The following is a 19,715-nucleotide window of genomic DNA, read 5'->3' as shown; positions in this document are numbered from 1 at the left end:
GGTAATAGGAATTGTACTTCTCTTTAGCGTATCTTACAAAAGTATAAGCACGCATTGCAGAAAGCACTTTTTAGAACAAAAAAATCAACGAAAGACTGACTTGCCTTTCGCTAGTAGTAAAATCGTTTTAAACGTCTTATGTAAACAAGACCACAAGCTGAAATAACTGCACAAAAATATGAGATTGTAAACGTATATTGCATTTAACACCAGAGAGAGAGAGAGAGAGACTTGAACGCTCCAAGGCTGCGGGTAAAAACTTGTACGAATTGGTCCAAAATCAACGAATTAGTATGCATTCATAGTGCAATGTTCTCGTTTAAAGTAAAATTCACTAACAAACTCAAATTCGTATATTCGAGCTCTCATCATGATTTTGATTTCAGTCTTCATGAAACGAGTCTTAATTTATACAGATTTTTTGTTATTGTACGAATGAGTAAGTGCTAATTATTAGATCTAGTTGATTAAGTGCACACTAATTTTGAAACATGAAATAATAATGTAAATAGCATTCATTTCTGTGAACTCAGGTTTATTCGCGAATATTAGTATGTTCAGTAGTCAGGCTAGAGACCGACCGGAATGAAAATAATGAGCTATGTAACAGAACTTGTTTTCATTGTACAGATAAGATCGAGGATGAAATACATGTACTCGTTCACTGTCCGTTGTATGTTGATGTTCAGGAGGGTTGACATAATTTATAACTGATATAGTCTTTAATTGTAAGCTATGTAAATATTGTCGTTGTTTTTAGGGTCTGTTAGTTATAAATCAAGCGTGGGTAACCATTGCTAATGAGTTAATTTCCGACCTGGTCATAATATACTTGATTTCTTAAACCATTTTATATTATGCGCGTTAGTGCATCTTATCGCAGTGTCATTGTTTTACGTAAATATATTTTTATGTATTGTCCTCGGTGGTAATAAAAAGGTCATAGACCGGACGGACTCGTATGACTTGAAGGAAAGAACAAACACAATATTGTTGATTGAAAACGGGCATTTATTATAAAATGCCATAAAAAAGATAAAAATAGAACAGATTCTTTCCAAAAAGGCATAATGGGTGGTATAAACACGCCACACACGTATAAACACATACAAAAACATGAATTTGAATGTGATGACGGCGGGAAAACACGCCCAAAATAAGTATAAAAGAAAAATATTGATGCGTATAACAGTAAAATAAGAAACAAATGTGTTTTACACACAGGTAAAAACATACATAGTAAGGGAGTCAAACTTATGGCGGAGAAGGGGTGGAGGTGGGTTGTTAATTTCGACCATATTGGATACCACGTTAGTCTAGAAGGATCCAAGGGGGCCACACTGAATTTGATTGGTCAAAAGAGCCCATGTGACCCCACACTGAGGTTATACACAAGTAATTAAATATAAGGCTTGAACCAATATAATGTTCAACAATTAAGAAATCGTACAATGACATAAAATCTTTTATGTGTGCATAAAATATTATTTATGTATTGTCCTCGGTGGTAATAAAAAGGTCATAGACCGGACGGACTCGTATGACTTGAAGGAAAGAACAAACACAATATTGTTGATTGAAAACGGGCATTTATTATAAAATGCCATAAAAAAGATAAAAATAGAACAGATTCTTTCCAAAAAGGCATAATGGGTGGTATAAACACGCCACAAAGGGGACCGGAACGGGAACCCCGCCGCCCATGAAGTACGGGAGAGGACCGCAATTCGAAAAGGGGGTAGTTGCCCCTGAATGAATATAAACGTAGCCTTACGATTAAGGTCAGGTAATGTCAAAATTAAGGACAAATAAGCATTATAAGCTTTGATTTGTAAATAGCCCCTAGGCTAAAATCATCCATCTGCTAATTAATAACAAATTATAGAACATAGTGAAGTAAATTAAGTGACAACAATAGGATTGGTGTTCAACGATCACTAGAATAAGCATAACTTAATTATATGTGTATGCTCCATAAGAAAAATACTGCCAGAAAAAATCAGTGTTAATAAGAACTGCTTAACCTAATTGTCAACAAGAGTGACTTAGACCTATATGTAAATAATGGGAGCTGCGACCTTAACCGGTCAGACATAAAACAACCGATATTTGTATAAAGTATAAGCGCTAGTAAAAATGATGAAAGACTACCTGCAGCCTTTAACTGTCAGGGAAACATAACTTTTACAGCAAAACAACAAAAGTAAAGTAAGAAGATGCACACTTAAAGGAGTAACAATCATGAAGAAAAACAAACAAACATGTATCTGCGGCCTTAAACTGTCATACAACATAGGAGATATATCCAACAAATAATGGCTTTAATAAACAGCCTTGTTAAAATGGGAAACGTTTGCTTGCAGCCTAAAACTGTCAGGTAAACATAAATTGTACAGCAAAGCTACACACGATAAAATAAGACAATGTACCGGTAAAAGAGTAGGCAATCAATAATATAGTATAATCCCCGATCCGAGCACTAAACCGCCAGACAACATAGGAGATATAGGCAACAGATACTTGCCTTAAACAGCAGCCTTATTAATAGATGAAAAAGTACCTGCAGCCTTAAACTGTCAGGTAAACATAAATTGTAAAGCAAAGCAACGAAAATAAGTATAAAAAAGATATACCGGTAAAAAGTAAGCAATAATATAGTAAAAAAATGGATCTGTGGCCCTAAACCATCCTGCATAGGAGATATATACAACAGATATGGCCCTAATTACAGGCCTTTGTTATAGGTGAAAAATTACCTGTATCGATAAGAAAGTAAACAATAATATGTTATACAATGGAGCTGCGGCCTTAAACCAACAAGATGACCAAACAGATGTATACAACAGATTTTGGAATTCAGACTAAGTACAGGTACCTGTTAAGAGGTGAAAATGAATGTGCAGCTTTAAACTAGAAGGTTAACCTTAAATGTACAAGAACCTGACCAAGCAAAATATTAAAATGCAGTGGTTAAGTAGTATCATGAACCCAGTGTAAAACAATGTAGGTGCTGCCTTTAACCATCAGACAACATATGAAAAGTAATGAACACATATTGGCCTTAATAAAGGGTATTGGTAAAATTTTAAATACAATCTGCGCCCTTTACCTATCAGGTAAACATAGATAGTACAGCAGAACAACAAAAGTAAAAATATGTACCCATACAGGAGTAAGCAATCATAAAGTAAAACAATGGAACTGCAGTCTTAAACTATCAAAAAAAAAAAAAAAAAAAAAAAGGGGCAAACATTGCCTTAATAACAGACCTTGGTAATAGGTTACCTGTGGGGTTAAACTGTTGGTTAAACATAAACAGTCAAGCAACACAACAAAAGCAAATTAATAATTGTAACACATAAACAGGGAAAGCAATAATGTAAATAAAGGACCAACTAATTGTTTTTAATGAAAATTCAATAGTGCTCCAGCAGCTGGAGTTTCACTTCTTTATAGTGTAGTACAACTATGGAGCTATGGTTTGGAACCGAAAGACAACCAGCATTGGCCTGAAGTACAGGTACCAGTAAATGAGTGAAAGACCATTGGAACAATAAACTGTCAGTAAACATATATACATAATATGAAAAACCTTGACAAAAGTAAGATTCGAAATGTACTTGAAAAAGAGCGACCAATCAAAAAGTAATAAACAATTGGGCTGCAGATGTAAACTGGCAGACAGTTAAAGTGACATGTACAACAAAAACCAATAATCCAGAGGAATATCTGTGGGAATAACCATATGGAACAGCTCGGGTAACAAGCCCCTGATTTAAAACGTGAAAGAACTGGGCTAACGATACTCGCTTAAGAGTAAGCAAAGTAAAAAGGGTAATGGATTATGATGGAAAATATATATGTAATGGTTTTCGAGGACAAAACCTAGGAAACGTATTGCTCTTATTTGGTGTGACTTAGTGGAGCATGTTTATTTACATAGGGATATGGCAGATCCCTGTGGGGCGACATTCCCTTTAACTCAGAGATATGAAAAACTAGTATGCCCAACAGTAGCTTCAAAATCTTAGACCCAGAAGCATCTTTTGGGAGATGAAGATTATCGGGCAGAAGGCAATTTTATTCGTATAGTACGCCAACACACAGGTTTATGAACCCCAGGAGTATCATCAGGGTATAATCAAATGAATTGGTATTTTAACAAGTACCAATGGGAAAGATGTGTTGACACTAGAACTGTTAGAATAACTACCCGTAAAGATTGGCATATACGGTAAAATTGGAACATACCAATCAGAAAAACGGGGAAAATAAGTTTAAAACTTTGGTCATAAAAATAGAAATAAGTTTAGTTAGAGGGGTAGAGTAAACCCCAACGATGCCTGACTGGGCAGAAATTAAAAGATAAATATATGCATGGCATGTCCAGATATCTGAATCAGACGGAACATGTAAGAAGTACGAGCATGACCTGATCTGGTACCCAACTTAGGAAAAATAGCTCCTTTGTAGAGAACTATAGTATCAATATCAGCCTAAACTGAATAACTAAAATCCTGCAGAATATTGAAAAATACAAGCATGGACTGAACTGAATAACTAAAATCATGCATAAATTCAGTTCCTTCGTAGAGAACTACATCCTCAATATCGTCCTGAACGGAATAACTAAAATCAGGAAGAATACTGAAAAATATAAGCAAGGAATGCATAAAACATAGTTCCTTCGTAGAGAACCATAACATCAATGTCAGCCTGAATGGAATACTGAAAATCAGTTTGAATATAGAAAAATATATGCACAGTCTGAATAAATATAGTTCCTTCGTAGAGAACTAAAATCTCAATATCGGCCTGAACGGTCCAACTAAAATCAGGCTGTATATTGTAAAATATAATAAGCAAAGCCTGCATAAACATAGTTCCTTCGTAGAGAACTAAAATATCAATATCGGCCTGAACGGTCCAACTAAAATCAGGCTGAATATTGGAAAATAATAATAAGCAAGGCCTGCATAAACATAGTTCTGCGTAGAGAACTAAAATATCAATATCGGCCTGAACGGTCCAACTAAAATCAGGCTGAATATTGGAAAATAATAATAAGCAAAGCCTGCATAAACATAGTTCTGCGTAGAGAACTATAACATCCATATCAGCCTGAACGGTATAACTAAAATCAGGCTGAATAATGGAAAATATAAAAGCAAGGCCTGCATAAACATAGTTCTGCGTAGAGAACTATAATATTGTTCTGCGTAGAGAACTAATATAACAATATCAGCCTGAACGGTATAAGCAAAATCAGGCCAAATATTGAAAAATAAATAAGCAAGGCCTGCATAAACATAGTTCTGCGTAGAGAACTATAATAACAATATCAGCCTGAATGGTATAAGCAAAATCAGGCCAAATATTGAACAATGAATAAGCAAGGCCTGCATAAACATAGTTTCTGCGTAGAGAACTATAACACAATATAAGCCTGAACGGAATAAGCAAAATCAGGCCGAATATTGAAAAATATAATCAAGGCCTGCGTAAAAATAGTTCCTTCGTAGAGAACTATAACCTCAATATCAGTCTAAACTGAAAAACTTAAATCAGGCATAAACATACTTACTTCAGAGAGAACTAAACCATTAGAATCAGCCTGAGCTGATAACTATAATCGGACATAACATTAAAAATGTATAAGTATGAAATGAGAACTAAAAAACTGAAGATCACTAGATAAAACACAATGTTCTGAAGAGTGAAGTCTTCCTGTTTCTAGCCGTAATTGTTCGTTCCGGTCCTTCGTGGTTTAATGTAGTGTTCAATAAGAAGGGCTGGAAACGTGCCTTATCGTCCCATTGTAGTACTTGTACAGGAAGTGCCAGTCAGTGGACAGGTCCTCTGTATAGGAGGGGTGTTGAGAGGTAGGCAGGTTTAATGTAGTGTTCAAAGGAAGGGCTGGAAACGTGCCTTTTCGCCCCTTTGTAGTACTTGTACAGGAAGGGCCAGCCAGCGGACAGGTCCTTTGTATTGCGGTGTTGAGAGGTAGGCATGGCCTGAAATGATAACTAACAGCGTGCTTATATTACAAAACCAGCAGCATACAGAACAGATGATTAAAATCATTTAAACTTGGTATAATCTTGAAAATATAATGACAGATTACAAAAATTACATTAATATTGCAAAAGAGATTATAAATAATTGTGTCCAAAATCCTATTGTAAAATATACTGTGAGTCGAAAACATAATCAAATGTTAAGAAGAGCTGCTTTTTTATAATTCATAGCGTATATAACCCATGAGTTCAAGATTGTGAATATGATTCACATTGTTCATGACTTAAGTACATAAAGACACATACTGGTAAATGACAGTATATTAAATAGGAAGCATGGCTTTTAGTGACAATAACACTTGAGTGGGTTTTAGAGATAGATACAAATACATATGTCTTGCTGATAATGAGCACAAATGTTATACGTACACAAATACTTGAAACCTGAAACTTGCTAATTTGATGAAACACCTTTGTATATAAGTATATAAAACAAAACGTGTTTACAAAACATATACCCGTACATAAAATTGATATAAAAAAATAAGATTGATAGATATTACACTTATGAAGCATTAATGAAAGTATAATAATGGAAAATAGTTTGATAAATAAAAATGTAGAAAGAAACTTCAGCAAGTTTTTGGCATCATAAAGACGCGGTTTTTCATTAACTGAAGGATACGTGAAAGGATATTTCTGTTCTCTGGCTCGGGCTGTGGGATTCCGCAGCTACCGGTCACCTTTACGGACGCTCCTTGGGTATAACCTTATGTGAACTATTGTGACTACAAGTCACAAATAGACTGACCAGATGTGACTACAAGACAAAACTTGAAGGTTAAAATTACAGTGTGACTATAAGACACACCACAAAACATACAAATAAGATATATATATGAATATGAAGCTTTTAAGAATATTAAAAATACTTATAGTTTTTAGTAGTTATGTATTTAACAAGGATATGTTAATGAAAATATTACAACCAAATAATTGCCATAAAGAAAACATGAACAATAATAGCACAACAAAACACATCACAAGAATTCTAAAATACACACGTTGACCATATAAATGAGGTATGGTAATATAGATTAAAATGAAAGGGTGTTTTATTGTTTATTTCATAAAAACGTGATGGCATCTGTTAATGTGACAGTAGGAAACCCAGCTTAACTGATAATACAAATGTGTCGTAAATATACATAAAGTATAAGCCCAGGCTGAACTTAAAATTAAATAAGACAATAAATATACAAGATATATAGAGCTGACCCGAATTTATCATCATTCTTAAAAAGGCAGTAAAATTATATTTTAAACAGCCAGAACTTAGACAGGCACAAATGTTAACAAGAAATTAGAATACTTATCTGAACTGAATCAGTATGACTGATACAGGGCAGCGACAACTGTGTAGCTGACCAGCATAAAAAAGTGACTGGCGAAATGCGCTAATTACGCTGTGGGCGCCGCCATCTTGTAAACCTTTCACGGAAGACTGCGTATACGTCACAAAGTTTTCTGCACACGGCACTGATAAGCATGTTTACTCGTTCAACTGCCCTTTAAACTTCTAGTATCACACGGGATAACACCATTGGTGTACGTCTTCGTACAACGAGAGATAATCCTTCACATAAACGGAATGAAACGGCATCATATCATATTAAAATTAATCCTTGGAAGTATCGCTTAAGAGCGTAATTGTTAATTTCGACCATATTGGATACCACGTTAGTCTAGAAGGATCCAAGGGGGCCACACTGAATTTGATTGGTCAAAAGAGCCCATGTGACCCCACACTGAGGTTATACACAAGTAATTAAATATAAGGCTTGAACCAATATAATGTTCAACAATTAAGAAATCGTACAATGACATAAAATCTTTTATGTGTGCATAAAATATTATATATATCTATCAACGGTTACTAGATTTACCGAAAGCGCGGGTACAAATTAATGCTCGTGTAAACACGTTCATAAAAACATAAATTGCATCAAGATTATGACTTTGTTGAAATTATGATCTGTTTACGTCGTATTTGCTCAATCAGCATTTAGTAGTATAAGTCTTATAATCTAAGTAATTTACGTCATCAACAATGCCACCAAAACCGTTTATGCGATTCTAATTAAGAGCGCAGTATTTAGCAGATTTGAATAGAAACCAACACTCGTTAAGTCATGTAACGCGCTAAAGAAAGTATATAATGGCCATTGAAGAAACATGCCTAATTTGTGAAATTTCTGAAGTCGCGAATTCTTCAGAATTGTGAAAATGAGTCGCGAACTTGCAATATTTGCGAAAACACGTGAGTTTTCCAAATTGTGATTTTTTAAAGATTAAATGTAGTAAATAGTTAGTATTCAATAATTTCATTTTTTTTACACTTCATTTATTCGGAAATTTAAACATCGCATGCCATTAAACTGAAATAATGACCCTATGATTATATCTTCAATATACTTAGTATAAGAATAATTTTTGTGTGAACGCATCTCCTTGCAATTTCAATTGATTTTCTTTCAACTCATGGACATTATTCAGGGCGACATGCAGTTGTGCGTAATTGCGGAAAGTTATGTACTGTCTATTATGTAGAAAGTTATGGCCATTGGAATATCTGATTCTATTAACCCCAATTGTTCCTGAATCTGAATACCTAATTCCCCCATACAAAGGTTAATATTTATGTGTAAATTGTTATTCATGATAACAATTCACTGTCTCAGTAAAACGGCTATTACCGTCAAACACAGTATTTATATAGTATTCCGTATCTGAAAAAGTGTTCATTTCATAAAGCATGTATGTTTCCTTGGTTAAGAAAAAAAAATATTCATATGTTGAATAAGGTTGAGCATTTTGATCGAGGCAATGTAAATACAAACACGCTTGTATGTGTTAGTGTTATTCTATTATATCATTAAAACACCCTTGTAAATGTTTGGTCATATCTTCTGACCACATCTAGAATATCAGAACCATACTACGGAATTTCAATAACATCTTTTGCAAAAATTGATTGTGTATATTTGTAAGTATTATACTGAATAATACAAATAAATCCGTATCAACTCGCTTTCAACTGTGTTTCTGTTTTTGAAGTTTTTAATATGCATTGTTTATTCGTACACAGTACGGTGTGCCAAACCTGTAATAGTGAGAATTGAGCCATGAATACATTGTATCCTAAATGAATACACAAGATCCTTATCAGTGAATTCATTATATGATTTTCTCCAGAAATGAGATACACAGTAAATTCGCTGCTGCCTAATACACAACTCATAGTGAAACATTTGTAATTGAAAAATAAATGACCGCACACTATAGAATCGTCATTATAATTATCATGTTTCTTGATATTACTTGTTTTATCACAATCGTATATAAAGTAGGGCGAGATTATTAATAGCACTATCCGGATTCCGTACTTTAATAATACTTGTTAGGATTTTCAACTAAATTTTCTGAGTCCCCTAAACCTAAATTTTCATAAAGGACCACACTCGTGTCACTTATATGCAACGTTATGAATGCCCTTCGTAAAAAATGACTCTGAATATTGATGGAATCTGTGATAAACGCACGGTTAAAAATCTCACGCTTCTTCGAAAAAATAGCAAACCGCGTGTTGCCAAAAAAACGGGACAAAAGAAACCGAAAAAAGCCGACTTCGAAATTAACCCAGCACCCGATTCAATACTCATGACACCAACTGGAAAATCATGCGACACATCGCTGAAACAAAAGCTCGCCAATTTAATAGCATCAACCCCAAAAACACCAACGTCTAAAAAAAGAAGCCGGAACACCAACAATTCATTCACTTCTTGTAAACAAATAAAGTTTGACAACAATTTAAGTTCAATTGCAGAAGACGTTCTCGAAGAAGAAAACCATTTAAATATAAGCAGCGATGATTCATTTACCAGTGAACAGACGTGTTTTAATCAAATGATCATTGATGACGCGGAAGACGATAATGTAGAAATTGCAAATATATCTACAATAGATTTAGAGCTAGTTAAAAATCCATCCGGGTGGCTGAACGACCCAATAATAAACAAATGTCAGCAAATGCTAAAAGAACAATTCGCGCTTGACAGTGGGATGCAGAACACACTTCTTGCTCCGTACTTTAATCATGATTTAGGTACCTGGGATATAAATAAACGTTTAACGAAACAAAATCCCCCGTCCGCCCAAATACATTACAACGCCAGTAATCACTGGGTATTATCATACCAATCACAGAAAGATCGACATGTTATTGTGGTGGACAGTTTAAAATCTCCAAGAACTCTAAACAGTAGTATTTCAATTCAAATCGCTCAAATCTATGAAAATGGAGAGCGCAGTGTACAAGTACAAATACCCGACGTACAACGTCAACCTAATTACACAGATTGTGGTGTTTTTGCTATTGCCAATCTTACTGAGGTGTTACACAACAATTATGATGTAGATTTTTCAATTATCAGATATGATATACCAAGAATGAGAGCACATTTATTAGAATGTATTACTAAACAACAGTTTACAACATTTCCAAAAATAGAAAAAATGCCAAAAATGCCGTGTAAAGTAGCAAAAAGTTGTTCTATTAAGATTTTTTGCGCTTGTAAGTTGCCTGATATAGTTGGCGATATGGTGGAATGTGACAATAAAAGATGCAAAATGAATAGATGGTTTCACAAAAGATGTGTTGGGTACACAATGACAAACCAAGATGAAAAATGGTTGTGTCCATACTGCACATGGTAATTTGAGATGAACAAGCACTGAGATAAAGGTATGTGATTATGGTACAACAATTATATCTTAATGTTTATAAATATGATATCTATTTAGATATAATGTAATGATATCCTCCAGTACAGTTACTTTTATGGTGTCATTTCCATTATAACAAATTAATCTATCTCGTCCAATAAAATGCAATTTATGCCTTCGACATCCAGCCCCGGAAAAAGGGGGGGGGGATAACTTCCTATATACGGGTATATAGGGATGTGCCGAAAATACGGGGTGAGTTTTTCGACTAAAATTACTGATATGGGTATGGTTTTGAGAATCTAAGTATAGATATGTGTATTGAAATCCGAACTTTGCTTGTATTTAAATGCATATATATTTGAAAGTATTTTAAGTATCAAAATGGGTTTGATAAATTTCATACTGGATTTACAAATAGACAGATAATTCAATAAGTATACTGGACAAATCGTCATTGATTGCATTGGACTCCGAATATACAACGAAAAAAAGTCTAAAGGTATATTTACAATGATATGCACAACCATTTTTGTACTTCAGTCACTTTTTCGCAATTTAATTTAAACCACACCATTATTGATAACGTTTGTTTCGAACGCTAACCATTCTGACCATTTTTTTACAAACCCGCGATCACGTAGAAGCGAGTTATTTTATGCCTATGGAAGTTTTCTAGTATGCATGACAAACACAAGATCCAAAATGCGTTTTGGGCTCGTTCGAATTTTTAACAAATATTTTACTGTTAACTAAAATGCCACGTCCGACTTGTCATTAAAATCCAGAGAGTCAAACGAAATGCACATCCACATTATGCTCTCTTTCAATTTATCTTACATTTTTTTAACCACATACACATGTCTGCTCTTTTTTTAATCTTATCGAAGTTTACAATAATGCATGACAAACAAACAATCCTAAATACGTTTTGCATTTGATGATGCTTTGAATAAATAATTAACTGTTAAAAACAAACCACGTTCATATGTCGTCGCTAATTCTATCGAAAATGTTTCTTCCCGATTTGTGCAAAATAAGGGTTTATATGAACTACACGGTCGGCAAATTATCACCATTTTACAAACGGAAGCTTTTGTGGGCTTTTCAAACATTGCCTCGTGTGACCTTTTAAACTGCAAATATATCGTTCTAAATCATAAAACAATTTCAATGAAATGTACATGTAATTCTTTGGAAACGTTTTTCTAAGCAAGTTAATCATGCTATTCAACAGCATTGCAGTTTACCCATATATTTTTCAAAAGGTCAGAATAGCTTAATTGGTAGAGCAACCCAGGCCGGAATCATATCTTATTTAGATGGCTAATGGGTGGTTTCGGGTTCGAATCCCGATCTGACCTTCGTAGGTAAATTGTGGTTGCAAGGATGGCAACGAATAGGATGACAATCTGTTTTGGGCGGGGTTTTTGGGCTAACAGTTCAGTTCATTAGGTCACATGAAACCCTTTAATATGGCCCGTTTGTTGTTGAATTGCTGATTAAAGTAATAATTGAAAGTTCATTTCCTTACTTTTTAATAAAAGTCTTTACGAACTCCAGGTTCTTCTGCTAGAAGTGCCTTTAATGATTTAATTCAAATATTTTCTGTATATAAGTTGTGAGTTAGTTTCTTCACGGTGCGTATATTGTATATTGTCATCTAGATTTGCGTGTGTAAAAAAAAACGTTAAAACAGGCCGACTTTGTCCGCGATTTACAGGCCGACTACGACCCTGCCATACAATATTTTGATATGGTTAGAATCTGTAGAGGATCTTCTTTACAACGGTACCATTATAATTAATATCGGACGAATAATAATGCATTTATAACCATTTATATCGGTTCCTGGTTTTCTTTACGGCATTAGCGTGTGTAAAAAAAAACGTTAAAACAGGCCGACTTTGTCCGCGATTTACAGGCCGACTACGACCCTGCCATACAATATTTTGATATGGTTAGAATCTGTAGAGGATCTTCTTTACAACGGTACCATTATAATTAATATCGGACGAATAATAATGAAGTCATAACCATTTATATCGGTTCCGGGTTTTCTTCTCGGCATTTGCGTGTGTAAAAAAAAAACGTTAAAACAGGCCGACTTTGTCCGCGATTTACAGGCCGACTACGACCCTGCCATAAAATATTTTGATATGGTTAGAATTTGTAGAGGATCTTCTTTACAACGGTACCATTATAATTAATATCGGACGAATAATAATGAAGTTATAACCATTTATATCGGTTCCGGGTTTTCTTTTCGGCATTTGCGTGTGTAAAAAAAAACGTTAAAACAGGCCGACTTTGTCCGCGATTTACAGGCCGACTACGACCCTGCCATAAAATATTTTGATATGGTTAGAATCTGTAGAGGATCTTCTTTACAACGGTACCATTATAATTAATATCGGACGAATAATAATGAAGTTATAACCATTTATATCGGATCCGGGTTTTCTTTTCGGCATTTGCGTGTGTAAAAAAAAACGTTAAAACAGGCCGACTTTGTCCGCGATTTACAGGCCGACTACGACCCTGCCATAAAATATTTTGATATGGTTAGAATCTGTAGAGGATCTTCTTTACAACGGTACCATTATAATTAATATCGGACGAATAATAATGAAGTTATAACCATTTATATCGGATCCGGGTTTTCTTTTCGGCATTTGCGTGTGTAAAAAAAAACGTTAAAACAGGCCGACTTTGTCCGCGATTTACAGGCCGACTACGACCCTGCCATAAAATATTTTGATATGGTTAGAATCTGTAGAGGATCTTCTTTACAACGGTACCATTATAATTAATATCGGACGAATAATAATGAAGTTATAACCATTTATATCGGATCCGGGTTTTACCATAAAGATTTCCGGATAGTTCCGGGTTTTATACCTCCCCCAAAAAATGGAAAATTTGCATGTTGGTCAGTACAGAAATTGTATTGCACTCACATATGTTATCATGTTGACTTAACAGTGTAGAATATTTCATCTTGAATCAGAATTTGAAATTGTGATACACTGTATGAATTACAAAAGAACATGTGTTCACTTTTTTTTCAAACATTTTTCTCTCTACAAAAAAACTAACTGCATATGTTATTCTGTTTCAGGTCTTTTTTCTGATCAGTTCCCATGTAAGGTATATTTTAGAATTTTGATATAAATCCCACATAACCGGCTATGGTTGAGAATGATGCAAAAAAGGTATTTACACAAAAAGTGGAAACTTTTGCTATTTTGCAGGCATGACAATGTCTGTTTACCAGATTTCATTCAAATACATTTTACAGTGTGTGTGAGCTAGCAAGCACAACCACAAGCCAATTCTTGGTTCAGATTCATAAGCATCTGCATTCTTGTTTCAGTGCAAATATGTGTGAAGGTAATTATGGGTATGAGCTAGCAAGCACAACCACAAGCCATGTTTTGGTTCAGATTTGGTTTATTCATGCATATGGATAAGAATATGAGAATTTTTATACATGGCTCTCATAAGATTTCTGATGCAAATGATGAGAAAAAAAGTATATACAGGTTATTTTGAAAGCATGGTTTTTTGTCAGCACATTTATGTCTGGCCACAAAACTCATTGTGTGTGTTATGTGTGAAGTGATGTTCAGTTCATATTCTCAGAGTGGTTCAAGGAAGAACGCCTTCTCTTGCAGAAGGAGATCTAGGTTCAAGTCCTAGCTCTGATATGATTTGAGAAATCACTGAATGCAATTTACAGTGTCTGCTTGAGCTAGCAAGCACAACCACAAGTCAATTTTTTGTGCAGATTTGTTTTAGTCGTCTATATGATTAAGAATACAATAATTTTGATACTCGGCTTACATAACTGGTCTGGTACAAAAAGAGATTGCCATTCCGAGCGCATATTACAGTGTGTGTGTGACCTTGCAAGCACAACCACAAGCCAATTTTTTGTTCAGATTTGTTTTATTTGTCTATATGAATAAGAAGATGAGAATTTTCATACTCGGCTTACATAACTGGTCTGGTTCAAAAAGAGATTGCCATTCCGAGAGCCTATTACTGCTAGCAAGCACAACCACAAGCCAATTTTTTGTTCAGATTTGTTTTATTTGTATCTATAGATAAGAACATGAGAATTTTTATGCATGGCTCTCATAACTGGTCTTATGCAAAAAGAGATTGCCATTCCAAACCCATATTTCAGTGTGTGTGAGCCAGCAAGCACAACCACAAGTCAATTTTTGGTTCTGATCACAGGATTAATGGTTATAGAAAGCATTAACTAGTACAACATGTTTTCAAAATGTATGTTTCCACATTGCAGATATTTGTGAAAGTTGATACACAAATCATACTTTACAGTCTGATGATCACTTGAAATTTTGCATTTTGGTCTGCACATACATATTTGATCACAATAATCATTCTCTACCCAAGCTAATTTGTATGCAATGCAAATTGAAGCAACCAAAATGTATTAACACTGTGTTGGCTGGGATAGTAAAACTGTTTTCTTATTGCAGAATATGTTAGCTATACGTATAATACAGATACTTGAGGTTTTCAAATCAAAACTGGCATATCATGTTTGCTTGAACGTATGTGAACAAATGTCATATACATGGTCAAACGGGGTATTGTTGTTGAAGAGAATATCAGATCACAATCATGATTGCTAGGTTTTGACTGCTATGCATAGTGACTATCCAGCATTGATCAGTTCAAACGCCAGAGTAGTAGAATGTATAACGCTTTCTCCAGTCATGTGCTGGATGAAAAAGATCCAGGTTCAAGCCCTGGCTTTGGCATGAACATGTGAAATGGCTGCATTAGTCAATATCTTAATTTCTGATCTATCACTATCAAAGAAACAGGATTAACGGTTATAGAGAGCATTAACTAGTACAACATGTTTTAAAAATGTATGTTTCCACATTGCAGTTTTTTTGTGAAAGTTGATATGTGTGTCTGACGTGTGTGAAATGGCAGTTTTCGGTATTTTCATATGGCAAAGCATTTGACAGTTCGTTCTTGGTGCAAATTCATAACGTCATTTCAATATTTATTTAAGTTCATCCTACCAACTAAAGCGGCGTTAACATATCGATAATAGAAAATTGTGTTTATTTGTAAGTGGTTTAAATGCAATATTTCTATAACCCGTTGTCCGAACTCAATAAAATTTTCACAAGATTAACCGAAATTTCGATGCGCTCATACTGATACTATTTGTTCATACAAAATCGAATGCGCAAGTTATGATATTTTGATCTTACTGCAGTTGAAATAAGAACAGAGCTGTAGTCGCTTTTATAGTGCGGAATCATATCGAGCAAATTTCGTCAAACGAACGTCATGTAAAAAATTGTTATGGGTCAAAATCTTGTACAATAACGTGTGTTCATCTGAGTTTTCATTCCGCTATTTTTTAAGGCCAATATGAGCCTGAAGTCGTGTAAGCATATAACATCAAGCATGTGAAACAAAACACGTTGTAAGGTTCTATACATTTTATTCATTCTAAGTATCAACCAATAATGCCATAGCAAGCACCAAGTTGACATGTTGCATTCTTATCGTATGGATGTCTGCATTTCAGACAAATCAATTGCCCAGAATTTTTGTTGTAGACGTATTCCAAATACTTAACTATGCACTTCATACAGCAAAACCCGTGTCCGCACGTCTTGCTTATAACTGTTGGTGGACTGTCTTCATTTTTGCATATTCGACACGAGTCGATTTCGCCACTGCTCTGTAGTTCACTTGAGATGCTTTCGATAACATTCGTAATATGCGCTGTCGCATGTCCAAGGGAAGATTTTTGGCTTGAATTTTCAATGGCACTTTCTTCAGATTTTAGCGTCAGCAATACTTTTTTAAGATTGTTGATTCGTATCTGAGCTTTACCGTGCAACGATTTTAGTCTCTCTTGTTTTATGAAATACTGCTCTACGAAGTCAGTCTGCTTGTTTCCAGTTGACATTGGGTCTTGTTTTGACGTTCGCGAACCTTTAGGTTTTTTGACAGTTTGGCCGTTATTATTGGCAATAGCTTTGCGTTTATTCGAATCCTTTTTACTAGTCAAACCTGACGAGTCGTTGGAATTGTTATGTACAAGCTGCGCCAAAAAATCCGCAGCTTCTTCGTCTTCTCGCGATTTAAACTGATTGCCAGCTTCTTCGTCTGTCATTTTGAGAAGAGAGTGCACATTTTGACAAGTTTGGTCGAGCTCACTTGGAGTGAGATATAACGGATGACTTTCATCATCCAAACAAAAACCAACATCAGCAAGTTGTTTTGACGTCATTTCGCTTTGCTAACTCAAGAGTGAATGATTGAGTTTTAATAAAAAGACTGGCTTTTATAGAAGACGTTTGAGTTATCTTATTGTTTCTTTACTTCGGAGGATATTGCGAAAAATGTTCATACTACTAGATGTTATATTACACAATGACTCATATTTAGCATTCGATCCATTGCAATTCAATACGACATTGTTCGTAAGCTCAACGTTCTACTTTACACTCAAACTATATCTAACCTGCTCGACTAACAACATACACATCATATGCATTTAAACATTTTATTTTACAACAAACATCAAACATATGAAAACAGTCAAAACATCTAATCAGTGAAAAGCATTCGCACCCAGCCAGTAACGTCAGCTCGACACATAGCGCAGTCTCCATCAAACATCATCAGGCAGCAGTTTTCACAAAAGTGTGCCCACACCTTGTCAAGGTACTGTTTTTTTCCTCATCGTAGCATATGGTACACGTTTTCAATGCTCGAATAGCCTCTTCTTTTTCTTCTTGAAGTTTTGTTCTAAGCGAATCCAAAGCCTGCTCTTTTTCAAATAGGAGCTGCGATATTATCCTATCGGTTTCGAGTTCATGCTGCTCTTTTAGCGCGCGTTCGCGTTTAGACCACTCTTCGTTGAAGTAACGCTCTCGATCATCAACCAAATGTTCGCTTGCTTCTCTCTGGTACGAGGAAGCCTTCTGAATACACGATACCATTTTTTTGCAGACATCGCGACCTTCCTTTGACATAGCGTAGTCGCTGCTGTTCACAAACGCTGTAACCTGACTTCCAAGTCTGTTCAGTTGATAGCCGAACGACTTTAGATCAATTGACGCCGATTGTTCTGGTCGAGTGTATGGCTTTGTAGCATGTCGCTTGCCCTTGCCAGTCGTTTCGCTACTACCACTAGCAGCGTCTGTGTCCTCGAACTTTGGCAGTCGGTTTGCGTATTTCGGCATGATTTCGAGTCAATGTTCTCTCTTGGAGTCTCAAATCAAGAATGATGACCATACCTGTCCGTGTCGCTTTATATACCCAACGGGCTGGTGCGTTTTCAGTATATAGACAAAGCATAGCGCTTACATACCAAAGTCCTTGATAAAGATGAATAGCAAATTTTTTACGCGTGGTAGATGTCGACACTCATATTTGAGAAAAGCGCTGAGCAAAGTTGCATGTCTGAAAGATTTTGATCAAACGTACGTTAGCGAATTAGGTCAGTACCTTCAGAAAGACATTTCCCACATTACGCGACGACTGTAAATTGTACATTAAGCACGAAGTAACAATTCAGAACAGGCGACCCGATTTCGTTATTCATATACCAAATGTTACCCTAATACTACTCGAATACAAAACATCGAATGTTACAACAAAAGTACGCAGAGAATATCTAACTCAAGTACTCGATACGTATCACAAGTTTCGACAAAGCTTATGCGTTAGTGAAAATTCCAGCCATATACGTTTACTTAGCATTTTGCTCATTCGCAATTCTTCATCTCGACAAAATAAAATTGTGTGTGTGAAAAATGAGTTAATACCTAACAGCTGTTATTTGATATGAACTTTTATGAATATTTTTGCGAAATGTACTATGATCAAATTTTCAACGCAACAGTGCAGTGGAGTATTTTTCAAATCACAATATCTCGCTAGTACAACTTTTGCTGTAATAATTTCACAACGCTAAAATTTCCAATCCAATACTTCATCAAATATCTACCAGCATCGCACGAGAAATTACACCCAGTACAGCGAGGTCATAAAGTGCAGATAATATCGAACGTCATTTCAAATTAAAGTACACGGATAGATGAGTATTTGCGAGAAAGTTTAACTGTACATTTCTCAACAACCTATGCAGATATTGGGATCAAATTTTGACTATGATATTCAACTAAGAAAGCTCCACAATGATTGTTCCATACGTTGTATTCTTTTGTTAATGCTTCTTGGACAAAAGTGCAAGTTTATGGTCGAAAATACCGTTTGTATGAAGAAAACTTTTTTGCCTTTTCGTTTTGCTAAACGAAATATGTACAGTTGAATAAGGAATTGTTTTCTGAAGAATTTGGTGTATACCACTTTGCATGTATGTGAATCATTTCGATTAAATACGTAGGAAGTTAAACGCAACATTGATATTTTTCTTGACATCGGCATCGAGTCAAAATTCATGACGTGCAGTAGATCTACGTAATTTCGCTTCATGTAAACAACCTTGGTGCAATATCGTACAACGAGGTTTAAGTGCATTTTCTTTGAAACCACTCAAAATATCAATATGAAATTTTCAGTACAGTACACAGATGGCTATATGCTACAATTACGTACTGATTAGTTTGCCCTGAAATATATGCTTCTATGTAAAATATCTGTCCGAAATCTTTTGTATGAAGAAAACTTTTTTGCTTTTTCGTTTTGCTTAACGAAATATGTACAGTTAAATTGGGAATTGTTTTCTGAAGAATTTGGTGTATAACACTTTGTATGTATGTGAAACATTTCGATTTAGCACGTAGAAAGTTAAACGCAACATTGATCGTTTTGTTTAAATCGGCATCGCGCAAAAATTCATTACATGTAGTACGTCATTTCGCTTCATGTAAA

General features: G+C 35.1%; 1 long non-coding RNA gene across 1 annotated transcript; it reads right to left on the bottom strand.

Annotated features, from left to right (window-relative positions):
* Positions 1 to 990: 990 nt before the first annotated feature.
* LOC127867853 (uncharacterized) lies at positions 991 to 7,938 on the bottom strand. The gene is made up of 2 exons (XR_008043749.1): positions 6,693 to 7,938; positions 991 to 6,014 (listed from the first exon to the last, which is right to left on the bottom strand). It is a non-coding gene; the product is annotated as an uncharacterized LOC127867853 (long non-coding RNA).
* Positions 7,939 to 19,715: the final 11,777 nt, after the last annotated feature.

Source organism: Dreissena polymorpha, chromosome 2 (genome assembly GCF_020536995.1).
Source record: "Dreissena polymorpha isolate Duluth1 chromosome 2, UMN_Dpol_1.0, whole genome shotgun sequence".
Classification (NCBI taxonomy): Eukaryota; Metazoa; Mollusca; class Bivalvia; order Myida; family Dreissenidae; genus Dreissena; species Dreissena polymorpha.
The sequence above is the reverse complement of the archived record's forward strand: the minus strand, read 5'-3'. Positions and strand labels throughout refer to the sequence as shown.